Here is a 24392-nt window from a genome sequence, read left to right as displayed (position 1 = left end):
TCATGCCCCATCCTTGTCTTATGCTTTCCGAACTTTCAGACTACGTGCAGTTCACATGGCACAGTCCTAGCACATCTATTGATAAGTTCCTGTAACCCTTTCATAGCCTTACTGTCGTGCAGTAACTTCATACAAGTTTCTAGGAAATTTGTGAGCATAGAGGGGTCCATCTCTGGCTCCAGTTTATCCTTGCTTCCTGAAGTGGAGGCCTCAGCGAAGCTCTTCTTAGCTTCCATGAATGCTTCACGAGCGTGCTCCAAATCAAACTCAGCCTCTTTTGTCAGGGCTTTGCAAACCCATGTACTGTCTTCTGGTTGTTTCCCCTTGTCATCTCCTGTCGCGATTCCACTTCGGAGCACTATATTTATGTTCAGATCTTACTCGCGCGGCTCAGACCTCATCATCTACAAGTTCTAAGTCGGGGGAGGTGGTAGTGCCCCTTTGTCATGTATCCTAGATATCAATGTAGGACAATCTTCTGTTTAATGATCAAACATTGTGCAATTGTTAAAAAGAGCAACAAGAAATGATAAAAATAGAATCCAGTATATTCCAATTTTAATTTGTCCTTTAATTAAAATTGTGAATTAAAATTCGAATTTAGTCTCACCAGCTGCTTGAAAAATTAATTAATTCATTATGGACTAATTAGTTGGAGAAATTCAAGTTAGAAGTCTTTTTGAAGTAATGCAACAGTTATCCCTTAAATTAAGGAGGTTATCCCTTAATTAAGGAGATAATATTGAGTTGTATTTGAGTTGTAATTAGTTAGCTTAGTTTACTGAGTTAAGTCTAGTTAAATTAGTTCCAAACTATCTGAGGAACTAATTGTGAGTTCATTCAGTTAATGCATGCATGCATGCAACTAATGTACTCTAGATAACTAAAGATTCTCTCATCATTAACTCATGCATGTCTATTCTGAGAAAGACCCAGTTGAGCTAAATGTCAAGGACAGGTTACTATCAGTTGCATGAGTTTTCCTATAAAGGAAATTCATCCATGTAGAAGGAATAAGATTCCTTGAGGATTGCACAATTTTATAGGGTGTGAGATCAGTGTGAGTGATCAGTTTTAAACTTGGTAATAGTAGGATCACCCAGGAGAAATAGTGCAAGGAAATAGGAGGCTTGGAGGGCAGAGGAGAAGGTTTGTGAGAAGCCTTGTTTTCCTGTGTGCATCTAGGAGGATTGTACTAAGAGCTGGTTATCTATGAGAGCTAAGGCTTTGTATTATTCTGAGATATTTCCACCTTGTATGATAATACAGATAGCGGGGTCTTTAGTTGAGGCTTTCCCCAGAGTATTATTTTGTGTTTCATGTGCATTGATTCTTCTTCTAGTTATACGTGTTCCACTTGATCTTGCTCCAATCTATTAAGCTTCCACAAGTTTGATTGTAGAAGTAGATTAAAGTATTTTTCTTTATTTATATTGCATTATCAGGCTAATCTACAGTCATAATTTCTACAGCAATACTTTCACGATGAGCGCGTTGGATTAGTGCAATCATGGGCATAGTGTCTTGGCCCTCTACAATTATAGCAAATCAACTTTCCTCGTCGGCGCCCCTGAAATCCTGTCCGTGCCACCCTTGCATTCTCGTCAAGGGGTTACGTTTCAACCTGAACCATGTAGGCAGGAGTTCTATCCATCATCAATTCATAGCTCCTACAAGTCTTCTTATCATGTCCTATCGACCTACAAAAGTTGCAGAACAATTGTTGTGGTGCTTGCACATACTTCTGCAGCAAGTGGTAGTTATTCGTGGCATGTTTTCTGGCTACTTGATAGATAGTGCACCATAAGTCAGATGCCACATTAGGTCTTGCTTGATCTTCCAGCCTTAAAGGCGTCCGTCCTCCTCCTGCAAGGTAATTTGTAAAGACTGAGTAGTGGTCTTTGTCATGACCGTGACTCTTGCATTTCAAGCACCATACCTCTTCATGTACCTCTGGTCGAACCGTCCTGTCTTGCTTCAGACTCTGCATCTCAAGGCAGAGGTTCTACAGCTGCGTGTGGATTTGCTGAACTCCTAGATCAGGATCTTGCATCAAAGTCTTATGTAATCTGATGGCAATCTCCAAGGCCTCTAATTGAGTGGTTATCTTCTGTTGCGACAATGCACTCCTTAAGTGTGGTAGTAGTGAAGCCACAAACCACTCACAATGTTGTCCATCTATCAAATTCATATTGGCTTCATGGATTTGACACTTCAATCTTTGATCCAATTCCCATGGTGTCTCGCTTGGTCGCATCGCCATCTCTTTGAAGCCAACAATTGACTGCGATTCAGATTTAGGCCTGCTAAATTCTCTATTTAGTGCTACTTGTATGTCCGCTACTCTCGCATTCGGGTTATCATTGGAGTACTTAATATACTAGGTCAATGCGTGATCCTGCAGAATGCTAACCAATGTTGCTTCCTTTATATGATCATCTGTAACACCTTGAGCTTCCCATATAGCCCTCACAACAAAAAAGAATTGGTTGAGGTCCTCATTTCCCAAGCCTTTGAAAAAAGGCAACTTCACTATATTTTCCATACTAAATCTTGGTGGAGGTGGAGGTGGTATGGGTGAAGTTGGAGGTGATGGCAATGAAGCTGGTGGTGGTGTGGGCAGAGGTGGTATTCATGGGAATCCTTGTTTTATCAACTAAATAACACTTTGCGGAGAGAGCTTTGCGATCCATTCTTCATCCCCTCGTGGAGGTGAGATAAAGGGGATATGCTCTAGAACCTTATGTCCTTCATTTCTGTAAAATATTCCGCTTCAGGTAATTCCGAACATCAAGGTAGCTACATAACCCATTTTTCACACAACAACATCTTAATCCAAGTATTCAAAGATTTTATGTACTTACCTCACGGTCCTTTGAAAAAGTGTCTCTCTGCCTCGCTATAGCTGACTGAGGTGTCGACTACAAATTTAGTAACAAATCCTTCTATAATGTGATTGAGCCAATGATCGACAGCGCGCACAATCTTATCCTCTAATGCTTCCAACCTTCGCACTAGCTCTAGGGTCCACATAATAGGACTGTCAAGTTTCCACCTTCCTTGGCTATTTGATAGCTTCACGATCCACTCGTATAGCTCTGTGGGATAGGAGGAAAAAAATATTTTGTGGATCTCCATATACAGGTATCGGTCCAACCACTGTTCTTTTGACAGTGGCAGGTTTCTGTTTTCTTGTGCTGCGAACTTGTGAATCGTTCTATGCAACCAACCTTTGATTTCTTTCTTAGTTGGATTCTAGTGATACGACATCACACATCTCTTATGCAGATTCCGGTCCCAGCAACAAAACCATTTTTTGGCTTGAGGGGGCCTGGCCCAAGTTCAACGTTAGTTAGCCAAACAAATCCCTATACTACCCATTTCGTGATCATCCGACTCAAATCTCACTCGAAGCGGTATGGGGGGATGCTGGAACCAAGTTTCCGTACCCTTGAGATGGTTGTGATGTCGGTTTATTCCAGATAGACCTACCTTCATGCAGGTTGCTTGACCCTCTAGTCCGCCCTTCAATACCTTTGTGAATCGGTACAATCAGCTTCCACATAGCCCTAACCAAGGGCTGAAGTCCTTTTGCATTGCTAGGGAAGTGAACTGCGACATCTCCCTAACTAGGCTAAGTGTCTTTCTTATCTTATTAACAGATCTTTGTTAGCTTCGTGTAAACAAATTAACTTAGTTTCTTTAACTTAACCAATACATTTACATACATTTGCGCATCATATAAGCATTATAGGTGACATTCATACCCAATATAATAGATGCATAAACAAGAAATAAAGACGCAGAAATTGCAGAATACTTCTCTTTATTGATATTTCTGAATGATTACAGACTCGACTCGCCTTGTGAACTCAGCTGTAGGGGTTGACACACTCAGCTACAGACTTCTAGGCCTCTTCACACTCAACTACATAGCCTCTACCTATGCTGCAACCTAAGACTTAGAATTCTACTTCAGAGCTATCTCTCATACATGTTGATGTTTTTCTTCATGCCTCTAACTACTTAGAGCTTAGCTCTATTTATACAATCCCATGGTCTACATACCATGGGTAGATCCTTTATAGCTGGCATTACATTTCAAAAATAATGGTAGACAACCCTATGACTCTTTAACACCTATTATCACCTAGATTGAACCTCAGGCTGAAGGAATGCAATGTCAGGGTAACCACAAACCACGCTTAGCCAAGTAGCTAGCCCTTTTAGGCTAGGAGAGGGCTCTCTCCGTAAGGATCTTAGCCAATATGACTGGATTAGGAAAAGGATTTTAGGCTAGGTATAATAGCATGAAGTTTTGATTGGATTTTGAAGGGGTTTTGCTTGATCAGGAGGAGCTGGACAGTTTACGGTTAGGGAATTAGGTCAAAATTGCAAGGTGTTCAATGGGGAAAGGTAGGCATAAGTTTTAACAATCTAGGGTTTGATGGGTGAGGTTTTTAAGACTAGTGAGAGGCTAGGAATATCATGTGATTATCATGGATCCTTCTCAAACTGTAGAAAACATATAATGGTGAATATTTTCCCAAAGCAGAGCAGTGGTGTAATGAAATCTGCATATCAACTTGAAAGCATTCACTTAGAAGCAATGAAATGATTAACAAAATACAAAAAACATAATAACATATGATCACAAGAGAAGAAATTTTACTGAAACTCCATACCACATGGATCCCATAAAAATAGTTGCAATTCTTATTAATCTCCTGCTGAACAGCCACAAAATGATGTACAATCAAGGTTTGAGCGTGCAGCTGAGTCCAACCCTTTACAATGAGAAAGAAGAAGAAGATATATGCATTGTTTCAACCTCCTCCCATCCTCAGGGGTTGAATCCCTAAGATGATGAGCTAATCTAACCAACACTGAACAATAAACAAGAATATAGGCATCTTAACAACTTGCCTATAAAAGTGAAAAACTTATTCATTTGAGCTCAAATTGAGTTTTAATGCAATGAATATACCCTCTGCTACTAATTATCTATCATATTTACAAGACAAGTCATCATTTACATTAGTAAAACATCCTCCATGGGCTAAAATGCACGATCAAAGTCAAAACATAGAAAACTAGCCACTCTGTACAAAATTTGCCCTACGCGCAGCGCCACTAGCCCAATGTGCAGTGCCACTTTCAGGTCCCTTTTGGAGGCCTTCCCGACATCCAAATTGAGCTCATGATAGCTCATTCAAAAGGTATTCAAGTCAACTCCCAAACACCTAGAATTTATTCATTTCAAGCTCATTTTACCCCTCAAAAGTTGATTCTCCCAGGATTGCTTTTGTGTGTCTAGAAAGTGGCAGAAAGGTCATTTTTAGGGTGTTTTTTGACCTTTTTGTGGACCAGTTCTACCCCAAAAACTTAGAAAATACATGGGTTGCATGTACTAATCACTCTGAATCCAAAAATTCAATCCATTTGTGCATTGGGTTCCCCTAGGAAAAGCGCAACGCCAGTGGCGTTGCTCGTTGAGCTTAATTTTTTGTATTTAAAATTTCAAAATTTGAAAATAACAAAAAATCTTCCAAACTTGACCAAAATTGGTGAGAAGCACCATAATCAAGTATCTTGATGAGCCAAGGAATATTAAATAAGCAACCTAAGCCTATCATCCTCCTTTTTTCCTTTTAGAGCCCGCCTTAGCCTAACTTTCATCTTTTTGACCCTCATGTTGCAAATTTTGTTTCGAGTCATGTAATGGTAGGCCATGTGCCTGATCATCTGATTATCCCTATTGGCCTTCTGTAATAGCCTCTGTAGGTGAAAATTGACCCTCTCAAGCCAAGTCTCTCTATCATCCTCAATTTCCTTCTCAATAGGAGTCAAAGTGACCTGTGCTTCCTTGCCACTTTGTTGTTTTACCTTGAGAAGTTCCAGCTCCATGAGAACCTGCTTGTCACTCAAATTCTTGTTCTTTTGTTCCAAATATGTGATGACATACTTGGCCCTCTCCAAATTTTCCATCAAAGCTTAGAATTGAGCCCTTTTCTTGTATGATGATGTCCTTTATTTTTTCTTCATCCTAAGCCTCTAGGTCAATTATTTCCACGCCATGATGAGTATAGCATTGCTCCAGCTCATCATGATCTGTCAAATCATAGTCTCTTTCTATTTCCTCACCATCAAAACTTTCCTCCAACATATTTTCCTTCCCTTTGTGTATCTGTTGCACTTGTACTTGCTGTGTTGATGAAGAAGGCAAAGCCCCTTCCACATCGTGTGGAGCTAGCATTTTCCTATGGGTTGATGAAGAAGGCAAGGCCCCTTCCACATCCCATGGAGAAAACACTTGCCTATTAGCTACAAACAATCTCCTTGTGCCCCTCTAATATGTCATGTAAGTCCCAGGCACCTCAGTAGCTCTAGTCTCTTTGGCCTCCTCATCTGTTTTCACCTGAGCATTGCTATAAGGTCACCTTGCTTCTTGAGACACTAGTGGAGGAATTTGAGGACCCCTGAAGATGTCATGAGCAATAAATGTCTCCCAAGAGATGTTGAAGAGGCTAAGATGATGAAGCACAATCATCTTGATCAGGGAATAATGATAGAGATTTCTCATCTGCTGAGGGTATGGCTTCTTCTGCACAAAATGGGCCATCTTCTAAGTATTCTTGAACAAGAAATAAGGGAGGTTTAACATCCTCACCCTGGGAAAATGCATGAGAAGCCTAATGTGATAGCTGTACAGCCTGGAAAATATGCCCTCATGGGTGAAATATTTCATGATGATTTTCATTATGGGGGCATACTTGTCCTCAAGGAATCTGAAAGGAAAAAATCTTTTCACTTCATTTTTATACCTGGGTTTGATATAAGGCTAATAATAATGTTCATCCAGGTCCTGTGCCTTGTACCACTTCTCCCCTACATTTGGAATCCTGGTTTCATCTGCAATGATGGAGGGCGAGACTATGAATGTCACCTCAACAAGAGTTACCTTGTTGTCCCGAAGATTGGCTAAAAAAGCCTAGTGAGCTCAGGGTGGTGTTGAACTCTCTCTACCTGGTCATAGAACTCATAGTACCCTAGATGTCTGAAACAAGTGATAGCTAGTTGAGAGGCCTGCAATTCTTTGAGGTTTGATGGTTCCTCCCTAATAATTCTACCTCCCTTGTGTGGTTTTCTCTGATGCCGAGGTCTGTCTATCGAACTACCATTGCCTGTGTTTTCCTCCTCCTCATAGTCTTGGTATTCTTTGTCCATTTTTGCAAGGTTTGAGGCTATACACTCCAAGAAAAGGGATAAAGGGAATGAGCAAGAGTGATTTTAGGAGTGAGGGGATGGGAGATGACCTTATGGACTAGAAAATGAATGAGGGAGTAGGAATCATAGAAATGAGAGGGAGGGCTTGGTTTGTTTGATATATTTCTTTTTGGGAAGAGGGATAAAGGGAAGTGGATGTTATGGAATGATATAGGGAAAGAGTTTAGATTTTTAGTGATAGGTGATAGGAGGAATAATTTGGTTTGTGCTTTTAGGCATAACTAGGGGAAAATTTAGGGTTTCACATTTACCATGGGGAATTATGCTTAAAAGTATGATTGCAAACCAACAGTGTAGTGTGGGAGAGAAAAATTACTTGTATGAAGGGAAGGAGGGCAACCTTGAAGTTTTTTGAGGTGGTAGAAGGTTTTTTTGACATTTTTTCCCTATGCACAGCGCCTCCTACAGGCACGCAGTGCCACCTCTCAACACATAGCGAAGTGTAAAATTGCACTATGGAAACCTCCAGACACACAACACCAACATCTCAATGCACAGTGCCAACTCTCCTGCCTGAACCACGTAACACTAGACTGTAGAAGCGTGGTGCCACTTCACCACTGCTCCAAACGTGCAGTGCCAACCTCCAGAAGCACAACACCACTTCTCCTTTGCCCAAAAGTCACTCAACCTTTCCTCTTTTCCTTACTTTTTGACTCCTTGCTAACCAAATGAGAATGGTGAACTTGAAAATGAAATGTGAGACCTTATATACGAGTAAATTTTGATTTTTTACTTGAAAACTCCACTTTCTAATGTTTCTTGACCTTTTTCAAAACTCTGTTTTTAATGCCTTTATTTTTTTGCTTCTTTTTAGGTGGATAATTCTCAACTTGAACTGATTTTTGCAGTGTTTATTTGCCTTGTAGCAAGGAGAGATGCTTTGATATAGCTGGGATCATTTATTACATAAATTGAGTTACAATTACATAAAAAAATACAAATTAACTCAAAATACTTTGTTTTCACCTCAAAAACATGTTTTTGAGGTGAAAATTACATTAGTTTAAAAGACAATTATACAGTGGCTATGACTTACTAGCCATCATACTTGAATTATTTATCATCCTCATACCCTTGTTGCCCTTTATTTTCACTTTTAAATCATGCTCTTGACCTTGGTAATGAAACCCTAAGACCTAATGAAACATTCCCTATGACCTAATGAAAGCATGATTGCAAATTGACTATGAAACCATAATTGAAGACAACTTGAAGAAGGGTCAGCAAGTATACTCTATGAGGGAGAAATTAGATTTTCTGAAGAGAAGACAACCATCAGTGGATCAGTTTGACATGATCTAATGAAATGATATAAGAATTTTCAGTATGAGACCCCTAAAATGAAAATACAAAGAGCAAATTTGATTCTTGATGGAAGTATGCAGATACTTACACTAACAACACCTACACACCCCGTGACCAGAAAATGCGGAGTCTTTACATTTGGATTACAAAATTGGACCGAAATATGGGCTTTTAGCCCCAAAACTACCCTTGGGGTATCCCATGCCCAACAATAGGCCTACACAATGGAATACATCTCTTTGTCATAAGTGGGGTACTTTCAGACTGTGTCTGAAAGTGTCTCACTCTGATATGCCATTGGATGCCCTTGTTGAGTAAGGACTGCCCTAATAGCATAGTCAAAGGTATCTATCTCGATCTCAAATGGCTGTTGCAAGTTTGGTAAAGTGAGTGTTGCTGCAGAGCAGAGGCAATGTTTCAACACTATGAATGCCTTCTATTCATATTCATACCAAAAGAATTTCGGTTTCGCTCCTCCCATGGTGACATGACTCAAGGGCCAAGTGATATGAGAGAATCCGAACATGAACTTGCGGAAGAAATTGGAAAGACTCAGAAAGCTACGGAGCTCTGTTAGAGTGGTTGGGGCTGACCAATCCTGAATGACTTGGATCTTGGCTGGATCCACATGCACCCCTCATTCATCAATAATGTATCCTAGATACTGAACTTGGGTCATGCAAAAAGTGTATTTCTCCAAATTGGCACACAACTTGTGTTGTAGGATGTGATGGAGGTGCTCTTCCCAACAGTGGCTGAAGATTACAATGTCATCCAGGTATACCACTAAAAATGAGTTGGTGAAGGGCTGCAAGATGTCATCCATCAACCTCATGAAGGTTGCAAGAGCATTCGTCAACTCAAAAGTCATAACCAACCATTCAAAAAGGCCCTCCGGGGCTTTGAAGGCAGGCTTCCACACATCGGAGGGTTTGATTGGTACCTAGTGATAGCCAGACTTCAAGTCGATCTTGTTGAAATATTGCCCCCCCCCCCCCCCCCCCCCCCCCCCTCCTCTTCCTTTCAGTTAGTCCAAAAGGTCATCAATTCGTGGGATCGGGTACCTATTCTAGACAGTGATCTTGTTCAGAGCCCGATAGTCAATACAGAGTCTCCAAGTCCCATCCTTCTTTTGTACCAACAAGATCAGTCTCCCGTAGGGTGATGAACTTGGACATACGTGACATTCCTGTAGCAGCTGCTACATCTTCCTCTTGATTTCGTCATTCTCCAGAATAGAGCACTGATAGATTGGTCCACTATGTAGCGGCACACCTAGGGTCAGATCGATGGAGTGCTTGACCTGACAATGTAGAGGCACCCATGTGGGGGAGGTGAAGATGTCCTCGTACTCCTCCATGACATTATCCATGTATTGTTGCCATGCAGAGGGGCCATGTCCAGAGGTCGTGGCCACCATCTTCTTCTTTCCCTGAGGGTGTATTCTCAAGAAGGAAAAATTCACAGTTTTGGAAATGAGCTTACTGTATTGTTTTGCAGTAACCAAAGATATGGCAGTATGTGGTGCTATCTCCGGTATCCTATAACACTTATTTCCCAATGTAACAATAACAGCACGAGGCCTGGACTCATACACAACATGTCACTTCCATAAGTATTGTTGGCCTAATAATACAGCGCAAACAACAAGGGGAGCAACGTCACATAATACCTCATCCGTGAAGGGCTTGATGTTGTATGGAAGGCAGCACTGCTGACTCAAGTGAAGATCCCGTCCATGGTGAAGCCACCCGATGGTGTATGGTTGTGGATGTGTTGTGGTTGGTAAGCCCACCTGCTTCATGACCTCTGCCAAAATGAGGGTTTTTTGGCTCCATTGTCAACAATAAACTGTAGTGTTGAACCCTTTACCCACATCTGGGAGTGGAAGGGGCGCTCCTCGTCGTCATGATCTTCGGGTTCCTCCTTCTGGATCTTCATGGTGGAAATCGTGGCATTGGGCTTCGCATCGATAATCTACTTCCCTTTGTCATTCCCCTTGTTGGGTTCTGACTCAGATCATTTTGAAGCCTTTAGCTCGGCCACCAGTGACTGCTTGGCCCGACACTCACTTGTGTTGTGAGTGGAACTCTTATGGAACTCACACCACTTTCCCATGTCCTTATTTGGCCTCACAGCATTGTTCTTTTCTTGTGGCTTTGTTGGGTTGTCCTGGACTGGCCCGCCTTGGCTTTGTCCTTTGTTCTGTGGTTTGGGGGTACCTTTCCCATGCTTCAAATTCGCAGATCCAAAGTCTTGCTTCTTTTGCTTAAAATTTTGCTCGATCTTGATAGCATATTGGTATGCCATGCCAAGCGAGGAGATGTCCAGGAATTCCATCTCATTCTAGATGTAGCTGTGTAGGAAGTTGTGGTATTTGTGAACCAAATGCTTCTTAGGATCCTTGATACCCAACTTCGTGTGAAGGGTATGAAAAGCATTGATAAACTCTATCACATCTTGGTCCCTTCCCTATCGTAGCATTGTCCACTTTATGTATTTATCCTAATAGTTACTGACAAGGTAGTACTGCTCCTTCATCGCATACCTAAATGAGTTCCAAGTGGTGTAGCTGAAACATTGAGTTCATACTTTCATCCTTCTTCTCGCAGTAGGTTTCCCACTAGTCCTTGACATGGGGGGCTGCTTGGAGAAGTGCAAAAGTGATCTTTTCTTGATTGGAAAAATCATGAATGGAAAAATATCCTTCTAGTATATCTAACCATTTATCTACAACATCTGCATCCATATGACCCTCAAATATGGGAATGTCAAAGCTAACTTGTACCTAAAAGGCTGTGGCGCTTCCAGAGTAGCTGCTAAAAGTATATGCATTTCCTTTGGGTAGTCGCTGAAGGATCTGGGCAAAGTTGTCCATCATCGCATTCCTGTTTCGCTCAAGGACTTCATCAAGCAAGATTTTGATAAGATTTCCTCCCACCTTATCCTTCTTTTCATCCTCCATTGGAGGTCGTCAGGATTTGTGAGGTTGGTCTTTCAAAGGTTTGACCAGTTCAAGCCCTAACTCATTATATCCCGACCTCGTTGGGGACATGCAAAGAAAAAATAGAAAGTGAAGACCGCTCTGATACCACTGATCCATATTTAAACAAGAACGCAACAAATTATAGATATAACCATAAATACAAATATGAAGTAGAAATAACACTTTATTTCATTAATATCAAACACTGAAATATGCTAACAAACATAATGGAAATAAGACTAGCTCAGGCGATGGTAGCTTATCTCTAAGAAGAGATGTGGTGGCTACATGCCTCTGAACTGTGTTACAATGAGGCTCGGAGTCTTATTTATTGTTCACAAACAATGGAAACCCTAAACATCCAAAAACCTAACCCTAGGAGATGAAGCACCAATCTATGGGCCCCATTTGGGTAAATTGCTACATCAACTTCCTGAGGATGTAACTTTCACATATGATCTCCATTTGACCGCACAATACCTTGTTAGAAAGATCTATCCGACGACTACAACATTTTAGGGACAAAAATCAGTCTACATCCCTTGTTACCCCTAGTTTTCCCAAAAAAAATGTCGTTTAGGGCCTCAAAACGACTGTGGAAGTTAGGGACCCTAAAAACTGCCAAAAATAGTAAATTGTGCTACAAATAAGGAAACTGAGAAACTAAAAGAAACAATGGTGGGGGTCCAAGTGGAATAGGCGGGTGGCCTCCAATATTCGCCTGGATCATTCCTCCCCCTTTAAGAAGAATTCGTCCCCATTGCGTTGAGTTCCTCCATGAGATGAGGAAACTTTTGCTGAACATGGTCCCTGGTGAGCCGCTTTCCCTGGTGAAGGAGTTGGCCTGCTATGACAACTCGATATAGTTAGATCCTTTGCTGTCAGTTATTCTTGATCTGCTTGTCCATGATCTGATTAGTTGCATCTTGCTCCATGCAATCTAGATTTAACTCTGTAGGTGTGAGCTATTCTACAATTCCTGATGTGTCCAACAATGGTCGGAAGTATGGTCGAAGGCGGTCCACATTGAACACTGGTTGTAGGCCAAGGAATGGGGGAATGTTGTGCTCAAATGCATTGTCACCCATAGCCTTGGTAATGGTGTAAGGACCATATACGAGTGGTTTGAGTTTTCGATAGGCTCCAGTAAGGCAATCCTTCTGCAAATGTAACCATACTTTGTCGCCCACCTGAAACTTGTGTGGCACTCGATGTTGATCATGTCGCTGCTTGTACTTGGCATTTAATTTCTCTAGAATGTCATGGACCTACTGGCGGATATGCTGGGACCCGCAAAATACCTTGTTAGAGAGATCTATCTGAGGACTATAATGTTTGAGTGAGAAACATTCATTGAAGACCCATGTTGCTCCATGTTTTCCCAAAAAACGTCGTTTAGGGCCTCAAAACAGCTCCGGAAGTTCAGGACCCAAAAAACTGCCAAAAATAGTAAATTGTGCTACAAATAAGGAAACTGAAAAATTGAAAGAAACAATGGTAGGGCTCCAAGTGGAATAGGTGGGTGGCCAAAAATATCCACCTGGATCATTCCTACCCCCTTAGGAAGCAATGGTACCCATTGCATTGAGTTCCTCAATGAGATGTGGAAACTTCTACTGAACTTGGTCCCTGGTGAGCCACTTGCCCTGGTGAAGGAGTTGGCCTGCTTTGACAACTTGATATAGTTGGATCCTTTTCTCTCGGGTGTCCTTGATCTGTGTGTCCATGATCGAATTAGTTGTTTCTTGCTCCATGCAATCTAGATTTAACTCTGTAGGTGTGAGTTGTTTTGCAATGTCTGATGTGTCCAGCAATGGTGGGAAGTATGGTTGAAGGTGGTCCACATTGAACATTGGGTGCATGCCAAGAAATGGGGGAATGTTGAGCTCAAATGAATTGTCACCCACAACCTTGGTAATGGTGTAAGGACAATATTAGAGTGGTTTGAGTTTCCGATAGGCTCCAGTAAGGCGTTCCTTCGGCAAATGTAACTAGACTTTGTCACCCACCTGAAACTTTTCTGGCACCCGATGTTGATCATGTCACTGCTTGTACTAAGCATTTGATTTCTCCAGAATGTCATGGACCTACTGGCAGATATGTTGGATATGCTTAATGTGGTTATTTGCCTTATCGACTTTCGACTGGACATGAGCTAAATCTGCCTGAGTAGCTGCAAATGGTATGGCCACATCAATGGGATATAGTGGCTGCAATCCCAAGCCCACCTAAAGAGGTATATGGCTAGTCGAGTTGTGGAGAGCCTGGTTATAGATGTGCTGGACATAGGGAAGACTCTCATCCCATGTGCATGGATGCCATGAGTTGTACATGCGCAAAATGTGTACGATCATCTTGTTGATGACTCCTATCTGGCAATCAGTTTGGGGATGGAACACTTTCGACTTATTGAGCTTGGTGTCCAGCATCAACCAGAGACTAGACCAAAATGTACCGAGGAACCTGCTGTCCTAATCTGAGATGACAGACTATGGGATCCCAATGTGTACCCACACTCGTTCAAAGAAGAGTTTAGTAGTGGCTTTTGCTGTGATATCCTTCTTGCAGGCCGCCATAATGGACATCTTCGAGAATCTGTCGACGAAGACAAAAACAGAGTCATTACCATGCTTAGTAGAAGGAAGGCCTAACATGTAATCCATGGAGATGGATTCCCAAGCTCGACTAGGGGTAGGCGACAAAGTATAGAGGCATCACTTCTTGATGGTTGGTTTGGCACAGATGCAGGCAGTGCAGGATCTGATGTACTTCTCAACATCCTGTTGAAGTTTTGACTAATAGAAATACTTCTGCAGTACTCCCACTATTTTCTCAGCCCCAAAATGCCCAGCAGCCTAACTGTTGTGCGCTTCCTAAATAATCTTGGCTTGCTCGCTTGAAGGAGCACAAAGGTGTCCCAGGTGGCATAGCAGGGCATCCTCGAGGTGAAAATCTCAAACTTGTTGATCCTCCAAGAGCATCTGGTATGTATGGCTAAATTTTGGGTCGCTTTTGTAAAGAACTGGCCAATCAGAAGCCTTGTGCTCACAAGAGTTGAGCACGATGGTTAACTCCATGATCGGTGGTCAGCTGAGGCAGTCTACAACATTATTGGTGCTACCCTTATTATACTTGATATTCAAATGGAATTACTGTAGGTATGTGGACCACTTTTTATGGTGATAATTCTGGAACTTCCCTTGCATTTGTATGAATGGTAGGGATCAGTGGTCTGTGTGGATGACTATTTCCTTCCCCAAAATGTAATGCTTCCATTGTCGGCAGACCTACAAAATGGAATACATCTATTTTCCATAAGTGGGATACTTCTAGACTGTGTTTGAAAGTGTCTCACTGTGATATGCCACTAGATGCCCCTATTGAGTAAGGACTGCCTTGATAGCATAGTTAGAGGCATCTGTCTCAATCTCAAATGGTTGTTGCAAGTTTGGTAAAGTGAGCACTAGTGCAGAGCAGAGGTGATGTTTCAACTTTGCGAATGCCTTCTATTGAGATTCGGACCAAAAGAATTTTGCTTTCACTCCTCGCTTGGTGACATGACTCACGGGCCAAGTGATATGAGAGAATCCCAAGACGAACTTGTGGTAGAAATTGGCAAGGCCCAGAAAGATATGGAGCACTGTTAGATTGGTTGGGGCTGGCCAATCCTGAATGACTTGGATCTTGGCTAGATCCACATGCACCTCACATTCATCAATAATGTATCCCAAATACTGAACCTGGGTCATGCCAAAAGTTCATTTCTCCAAATTGGCACACAACTTGTGTTGCCTCAGTGTTTGGAGAACCTATTGGATGTGGTGGAGGTGCTCTTCCCAACTCTTGCTGAAGATCAGGTTGTCATCCAAGTATACCACTACAAATGAGTTTGTGAAGGTCTGAAAGATGTCATCCATCAACCTCATGAAGGATGCAAGAGCATTCGTCAACCCAAAAGGCATAACCAACCATTTGAAAAGGCCCTCCTTGGTTTTGAAGGAAGTCTTCGACACATCGTAGGGTTCGATTGGTATCTAGTGATAGCCAGACTTCAAGTCAATCTTGATGAAATATTTTCCCCCCTTCAGTTGGTCTAGAAGGTCATCAATCCATGGGATCGGGTACCTATTCCGGACAGTGATATTTTTCAGCACGTGAAAGTCAATACAGAGTCTCCAAGTCTCATCCTTCTTCTGTACCAACACGATTGGTCTCCCACAGGGCGATGAACTCGGATGGATGTGACCTTTCTGCAACAACTCCTGAATCTACCTCTTGATATTGTTGTTCTCAACATTGGAGCATCGATAGATTGGTCCATTAGGAAGCGACACACCTGGGGTCAGATCGATGGAGTTCTTGACCTGACAGTGTAGAGGCACCCTTGTGGGGGTGGTGAAGATGTCATTGTACTCCTCCATGACCTTGTCCATTTCTTTTTGATGTAAGGAGGGGTCATGTGTGGATGTCGTGGCCACTGTCTTCTTCTTTCCCTGAGGGCGTATCATCAGGAAGAAAAATTTCGTTGTTTTGGAAATGAGCTTACTGCATTGTTTTGTAGTAACTAAACAGATGGCGATATGTGGTGCTACCTCTTGTATCCTGTACAACTTATTTCCCAAAGTAACAATAACATCATGAGGCCTTGACTCATACACAACATGTCACTTCCATAAGTATGGTTGACCTAATAATACATCACAAACATCAAGGGGAGCAACATCACATAATACCTTATCTGTGAAGGGCTTGATGTTGTATAGAAGGTGACACTATTCGCTCACGTGAATATCCCATCCTTGGTGAAACCACCCGATGGTCTATAGTTGTGGATATGCTATGGTCAATAAGTGCAGCCACTTCATGACCTCTATAGAAATGAGGTTCTTTTGGCTCCCGCTGTTGACAATGAACTGTAGCGGGGAACCCTTTACCCACATCTGGGAGTGGAAGAGGTGCTCCTCCTCCTCTAGATCTTCGGGTTCCTCCTTCTGGATATTCATGGTGGCAATGATGGAATTGGGCTCTATATTGATAATCTTCTTCCCTTTGTCATTCCCATTGTCGGGTTCTGACTCAGCATCAGAACATGCATCTGATTTCGTAGCCTTTAGCATGACCACTAGTGACCGCTTGGCCCGACACTCACTTGTGTTGTGAGTGGAGCTCTTATGGAACTCACACCACTTTCTTGTGTCCTTATTTAGCTTCACGGTGTTTTTCTTTGCTTGCAGCTTTGGCGGGTTGTCCTAGAATGCCCCGCCTTGGATTTGTCCTTTGTTCTTCTATTTGGGGGCACCTTTCCCTTACTTCGGATTCGCAGATCCAAAGTTTTGCTTTCTCTGTTTAAAATTTTGCTCGATCTTGATAGCATATCGGTATGTCGTGCCGATCGAGGATATGTCCAAGAATTCCATCTCAACCTAGATGTACCTGTGCAAGTAGTTTCAGTACTTGAGAACCAAATGATTCTCAGAATCCTTGATATCCAACTTCGCATGAAGGGTACGAAAAACATTGGTAAACTCTGGCACATCTTGGTCCCTTCCCTGTCACAACGTTGTCCACTTATGTATTTATCCTCGCGACTCCTGATAGGGTAGTACTGCTCCTTGATGGCATCCTGAAATGAGTTCCAAGAGGGTGCGGCTGAAAACAGTGAGCTCGTACTTTCATCCTTCTACTCATAGTAGGTTTCCCACCAGTCCTTGACGTGGGGGGCTGCTTTGAGAAGTGAAAAAGTGATCTTTTCCTGGCTAGAAAAATCATGAATGAAAAAGTATCCTTCTAGTAGATTTAACCATTTATCTACAACATCTACAACTATCTGACCCTCAAATATGGGAATGTCAAAGTTAACTTGTACCTTAAAGGGTGTGACGATTCCAGATTAGCTGCTGGAAGTAGATGAGTCACCCTTGGGTAGCCGCTGAAGGATCTAGGCAAAGTTGTCCATCATCGCGTTCCTTTGTCCCTCGAGGGCTTCTTCAACGAGATTTTGATAGGATCTCCTACGCTTTCATCTTTCTTTTCATCCGCCATTGGAGGCCGTTGGGATTTACAAGGTTGGTCTTGCAAAGGTTCGACCAGTTCAAGCCCTAACTCCTTATATCCCGACCTCGTTCGTGACATGTAAATAAAAATAGAGAAAGAGTAGATCGCTCTGATACCACTGATCTAGGTTAAAACAAGAATTCAAAAAATTATAGATATAACCATAAATGCAAATATGCAATAGAGATAACACTTCATTTCATTAATATCAAATACTGAAATATGCTTACAAACAAAATGGAAATAAGACTAGCTCGGGTGATGGTAGCTTATCTCTGAGGAGAGATGTGGCGGGTACATGCCTCTGAACTGTGTTACAATGAGGCTCGAAGGCCTATTTATTATTGAGAAACAATGGAACCCCTAAACATCCAAAAACCTAACCCTATGAGATGAAGTGCCAAACTATGGGCCCCGTTTGGATAAATTGGTACATCAAATTCCCAGGGTCGTAACTTTGGCATACGATCTGCATTTGACGTGCACAATACCGCGTTAGAAATATATATCTGAGGACTATAACTTTTGAGTGAGAAACATCATTTTCAGCCCCATGTTACTCGCAATGTTCCCAAAAAACGTCGTTTAGGGCCTCAAGACGGCTCTGGAAGTCCGGGACCCGAAAAACTAGCAAAAATAGTAAGTTCTGCTGCAAATAAGGATACTAAAAAACTGAAAGAAACAATGGTGGGGGTCCAAGTGGAATAGGTGGGTTGTCACCAATATCCACCTAGATCATTCCTCCCCCCTTAGGAAGCAATGGTCCCCACTGTGTTGAGTTCCAGCATGAGATGAGGAAACTTCTGCTGAACGTGGTCCCTGGTGAGCCACTTTCCCTAGTGAAGGAGTTGGCCTGGTTTGACAACTCGATAGAGTTGGATCCTTTGTTGTCGAGAGTTCTTGATCTGCGTGTCCATGATCCTATTAGTTGTGGCCTGCTCCATGCAAATTGGATTTAACTCTGTAGGTGTGAGCTGTTCTAAACTATCAGATGTGTCCAACAATGGTGGGAAGTATGGCTGAAGGCAATCCACTTTGAACACTGGGTGCAGGCCAAGGAATGGGAGAATGTTGAGCTCAAATGCATTGTCACCCACAACCTTGGTAATGGTGTAAGACCATATTGGAGTGGTCTGAGTTTCCAATAGGCTCTGGTAAGGCGTTCCTTCTTCAAATGTAACTAGTCTTTGTCGCGCACCTGAAACTTGTGTGGCACCCAATGTTCATCATGTCACTGCTTGTACTTGGCATTTGATTTCTCCAAAATTTCATGGACCTGCTGGTGGATATGTTGGATGTGCTCAATTAAGCTATTTGCCTTATCGGTTTCCAACTGAACATGAGCCGAATCTGCCTGAGTAGCTGCAAATGGTATGACCACATCAATGGAACATAGTGGCTGGAATCCCAAGCCCACCTGGAAAGGGTTATGGCCAGTCGAGCTGTGGAGAGCCCGGTTATAGCTTTGTTGGACATAGGGAAGGCTCTCATCCCATGTGCATGGATGCTTTGACTTGTACAAGTGCAGAATGTGTACGATCATCCTGTTGACAACTTCTATCTGGCCATCAGTTTGGGGATGGAACGTTGTGGAATTAGTGAGCTTGGTGTGCAACATCGACCAGGGGCTGGACCAAAATGTACTGAGGAACCTGCTATCCCGATCGAAGATGATAGACAATGGGATCCCAAAGCATACCGACACTCGTTCAAAGAAGAGCTTAACAGTGGCTTCTGCTGTGATATTATTCTTGCAGGCTACGATAATGGCCATCTTCAAGAATCTGTCGATGACCACAAAAACACAGTCATTGCCATGCTTAGTAGAAGGAAGGAATGACATGCAATCCATGGATATGGATTCCGAAGGTTGAATAGGGTTAGGCAGCGGAGTATAAAGGCCTTTCTTCTTGATGGTTAGTTTGGTAATGGTGCAGGCAGTGTAGGATTTGATGTACTTCCCGACATCCTCTTGAAGATTCGGCCAATAAAAATACTTTTGTAGTACTGCCACTATTTTCTCGACCCCGATATGCCCAGAGGTTCAACTATAGTGTGATTCGCAAATAATCGTAGCTCGCTCGCTTAGAGGAACACAAAGGTGTCCCAGGTGGCATAACAATCATTCTGGAGATGAAAATATGGAACTTACTGACCCTCCAAGAGCATCTGGTAAGTGTGGCTGAATTCTGGGTCACTTTTATAGAGAAGTGGCCAATCAGAAGTCTCTTTCCCATAAGAGTTGAGCATAGTGGTTAGCGCCATGATTGGTGGTTGACTAAGACAGTCTGCAACATCATTGGTGCTACCCTTCTTATACTTCATATTCAAATGGAATTGCTAGAAGTATGTGGACCACTTTTGATGGTGATCATTCTACAACTTCCCTTGCATCTGTATGAACTGAAGGGGTTGGTGGTCTATGTGGATGACCGTTTCCTTCCCCAAAATGTAATGCTTCCATTATTGGTAGGCCTGCACAATGGAATACATCTCTTTGTCTTAAGTGGGTCACTTCCGGACTGTGTCTGAAAGTGTCTCACTATGGTATGCCACTTGATGCCCCTATTGAGTAAGGATTGCCCCAATAGCATAGTCATAGGCATCTATCTCGATCTTAAATCGAGGTTGCAAGTCTGGTAAAGTGAGCACGGGTGAACAACAGAGGTGATGTTTCAACTCTATGAATGCCTTCTATTGAGATTCAGACCAAAAGGATTTCTCTTTCACTCCTCCCTTAGTGACTTGACTCAAGGGCCAAGTGATATGATAGAATCCCAACACGAACCTGTGGTAGAAATTGGTAACACCCAGAAAGCTACGGAGCACTGTCAGAGTGGTTGGGGCTAGCCAATCCTGAATGACTTGGATTTTGGCTGGATCCACATGCACCTTGTTGGGTTGTGTTATAATCTTTCCATGACTAGCCCCCTTAGTTAACCAGGGGGTTAAAAGGGGGGGGGGGGGGTGTGGGCAGAGCGCCCCCTTCGTTGCATAGATTGTGTAGCTGGGGAGGTCACAAGGGGTTTGAGGGGGGTGGGTAGCCGCCCCCTATGGGGTCCGAGGCGGCACCCCGAGGAAATTGTTTTTGGACCCTATATTAGGTTGGGTGGACTTACCCATGGTTTTGTGCATGGTTTTTGCACATGGTTTTGGACATGATGGTTTTCGGTCGATGGTATTGGATGCTTCAGCATGTATAAATATGTATTGTAACATTGAAAGGAACATAATGAAAAATCAATCTGGTAGTCCCGGTTTTGGGATCCAGGGGAAAATCTCTGTGTATATGTGTTTTATGTGTTATGCTCTCGCATTGTTTATTGTCTATGTTTTAGAATTCGTATGTAGGTAATTTATGTATGAGTTTAAATCCTTCATTTGGTATCAGAGTTGTTTTGGCTTCAAGGGATGCCTTTGTTGCTGAGGGGTTTCACTGGGGCCTGTGGTAGACCCTATTCAGTGGGAGATTTGCGGGATCGATTCTGGTGGTGAAAGAAGATGGAAAGCAGTGGAAAGATAGAGATCAAGAAATTTAATGGTCAGAGTTTTGAGTTGTGGAAACTCAAGATGGAGGATTTGTTGGTGGATAAAGATGAGTGGTCATGGTAGATCTAGGTACTAAACCAATGGGAGTGTCTGATGAAGAATGGAAGAAATTGGATCAGAAGGAAAAGAGCACAATACGATTGTGTGTCTCAGATTCAGTATTGCTGAATGTATCAGGGGAAGCTACAGTGAAGGCTTTGTGGGACAAGTTAGGAACTTTGTACCAATGTAAGTCTCTGGTGAATAAACTGTTCCTAAGAAAAAAGTTTTATAACCTGAGGATGAAAGATGGAGACTCAATGACAGAGCATCTGAATGCATTTAATAATGTGGTAAGTCAACTATTGTCTGTTGATATTAAAATTTCAGATGATATTATTGTCTTCTTAGGGGATTATAGGAAGACTAGAATCATTGGTCATGGAAAATTAAAGTTGAAGTTGCAAGGTGGAAGGGTTAGAACACTTCCGAGTGTTCTGCATATTCCTGCATTGGCCAAAAATTTGATTTCCATAAGAAAGCTTGATGATGCAGGTGTAAAAACAATGTTCGAGAAGGATACCTACAAGATGGTTTGGGGAGCACTGGTATTGATGCGGGGAGTTCAGATTGGAACTCTATACAAGCTACAAGGTAGCACTGTTGTTGATGGGTGCAACAATTTTGTTGTTCCTGAAAGTGGAGAAGAAAATATAGTGGTCTCTAGAGAGAAGACCATGTTGTGGCATCAAAGGCTTGGACATATTTGAGAGAAGGGCCTTCAAATACTTCATGGTAAAGGTATGGTAGAAGGTATGACTAATAGCTCTATGGATTTTGGTTTTTGTGAAAATTGTGTATATGGGAAGAAGAATCGAGTGAGTTTCCCCTTTGTTGGTGAGAGGGCGAAACAGATATTAGAGCTTGTGCATAGTGATGTGTTTGGACCTATGAAGGTTCCATCACTAGGTAAGTCTGTGTACTATGTATCATTTATAGATGACTTCTCAACGAATATGCGGATATATTTCCTCAAGAAGAATTCTGATGTCTTTGACAGGTTTAAAGAATTTAAGGCTCTAGTAGAAAACCAGACAGAGGAGAAGATAAAGGTGCTGAGGACAAATAACGGTGGAGAGTTTTGTAGCAAGGAATTTGAAGAATGTTGTAAGAAGTGTGGCATAGCATGACAAAAGAATACTCCATACACACCTGAGAAAAATGGAGTTGCAGAAAAAATGAAAAGGACGTTGATGGAAAGGGCAAGAAGCATGCTCAGTGGTGCCGGGTTAGGATAGGAATTCTGGGCATAGGAGTGGAGACAACATGTTACCTAGTTAACAGATCACCTTCATCAGTGTTGGAGGATAAGACTCCACAAGAGGTATGGACTAGTAAGAAACCGTCTCTTTCACATTTGAGGGTATTTGGATGTGATGCATATGTACATGTTCTGAAGGAGAAAAGAACAAAGTTGGATAGTAAATTTGAAAATTGCATCTTTATTGGGTATAAGGATGGTTTAAAGGGTTATAAGCTTTGGAACCCAGTAACAAGGAAGGTTGTGTACAACCAAGAGGTGGTGTTCAAAGAGGTGAAATATGTTGTTAAACATGAAATCCAGCCAAAGCAACTTGAGAAGATAGAGTTTGAGCTTAAGTAGGAAGACTTAGACTCTACATCAGAAGAGGAATGAGAAGATGAACAGCCACAAACTCCAGTTGTTAGAAGATTATGATCCCATAACTGTGAAGTAAGCAGTAGAATTAGAGGATGGAAAACTGTGGAAAGAGGCTATAGATGATGAAATGGCATCATTGCACAAAAATGGGGCTTGGGACTTGGTGGAGTTGCCGGCTGGAAGGAAAACCATTGGCAGCGAATTGGTGTTCAAGAAGAAGACAAATGCAGAAGGAAAGGTGGAGAAATACAAAGATCGGCTGGTAGAAAAAGGTTATTCCCAGGTGCCGGGAATTGATTTTGGTGATGTTTTTTTTCTTGTTTCCAAGGTAGCTTCTATTAGATTACTTTTATCTATTGTTACTGCTTTTGATTTTGAGGTAGAACAAATGTATGTGAAGACAACATTTCTTCATGGGGATCTGGAAGAGGAAATCTACATGAAGCAACCTGAAGGATTTGCGGTGATGGGTAAGAAACAACTAGTATGCAAGTTAAGGAAGTCATTGTATGGATTAAAACAGTCACCAAGGATGTGGTATCAGAAATTTGATACATTTATATGGGGACTTGGCTTCACCAGAAGCAAAGAAGATCACTGTGTGTATTTTAAATTAATTGGTGACCGTGTTATTTAACTGGTCTTGTAAGTGGATGATATGTTGTTGGTTGGAAATGACAAAGAAATTATCTAGGATTTGAAGACCCAATCGTCCTCCAAATTCAACATGAAAGATCTTGGTGCTGCAAACTATATTTTGGGCATGGAAATTAAAAGAGATTAGGCAAAGAGGAAGCTTTTGTTAAATGAGAGGAAGTATTTCAAGACAATATTGTAGAGGTTTAATATGCAGGATAATAAACTGGTGAAGGTTCCTATTCTTGTAGGTGTGAATTTATCTGCTGAACAATGTTCCAAGACACAAGAAGAGGAAGAGGACATGTCCCGTGTTCCATATGCAAGTGCAGTTGGTAGCCTGATGTATGAAATGGTCTGTACTAGACTAGAGATTGCACATGCAGTGGGAGTATTGAGCAGGTTTATGTCAAAACCAGGGAATGAGCACTGGACAACAATGAAGCGGGTTTTTAGGTATTTGTGTGGGACCAGTGATTATGGTTTGTGCTACCAAGGAAGACCAGGATTGGACAGAGTGTTAGATATTCATAGCTTTGCTGATGTAGACTAGGCTAGAGATCTGGATCGAAGAAGATCTACAAGTGGGTATGTGTTTAAATTATTTGGAGGTGTAGTCAGTTGAATGAGTAAGAAACAATCTATAGTGGCACCATCAACTATAGAGGCAGAATACATGGCAGCCACTCATGCAAGCAAGGAAGCAGTTTGGTTGCAGAGATTATGTTCAAGTATGGGGATAGTACAGGGAGTTATAAGCATAGACTGTGATAGCCAAAGTGCAATTTTCTTGGAAAAGAACCCTGCTTACCATTCAAAGACAAAGCACATTGATGTTCAATATCACTTTGTGAGGGATATAATAGAAGGCAAAAAGGTGTTGCTGGTAAAAGTGGACACTTTGAAGAATAC

Source organism: Pinus tabuliformis, chromosome 6, assembly GCF_031772625.1.
Source record: "Pinus tabuliformis cultivar Carrire ecotype Pingquan chromosome 6, CPIR1, whole genome shotgun sequence".
NCBI classification, from domain to species: domain Eukaryota; kingdom Viridiplantae; phylum Streptophyta; class Pinopsida; order Pinales; family Pinaceae; genus Pinus; species Pinus tabuliformis.
The sequence above is the reverse complement of the archived record's forward strand: the minus strand, read 5'-3'. Positions refer to the sequence as shown.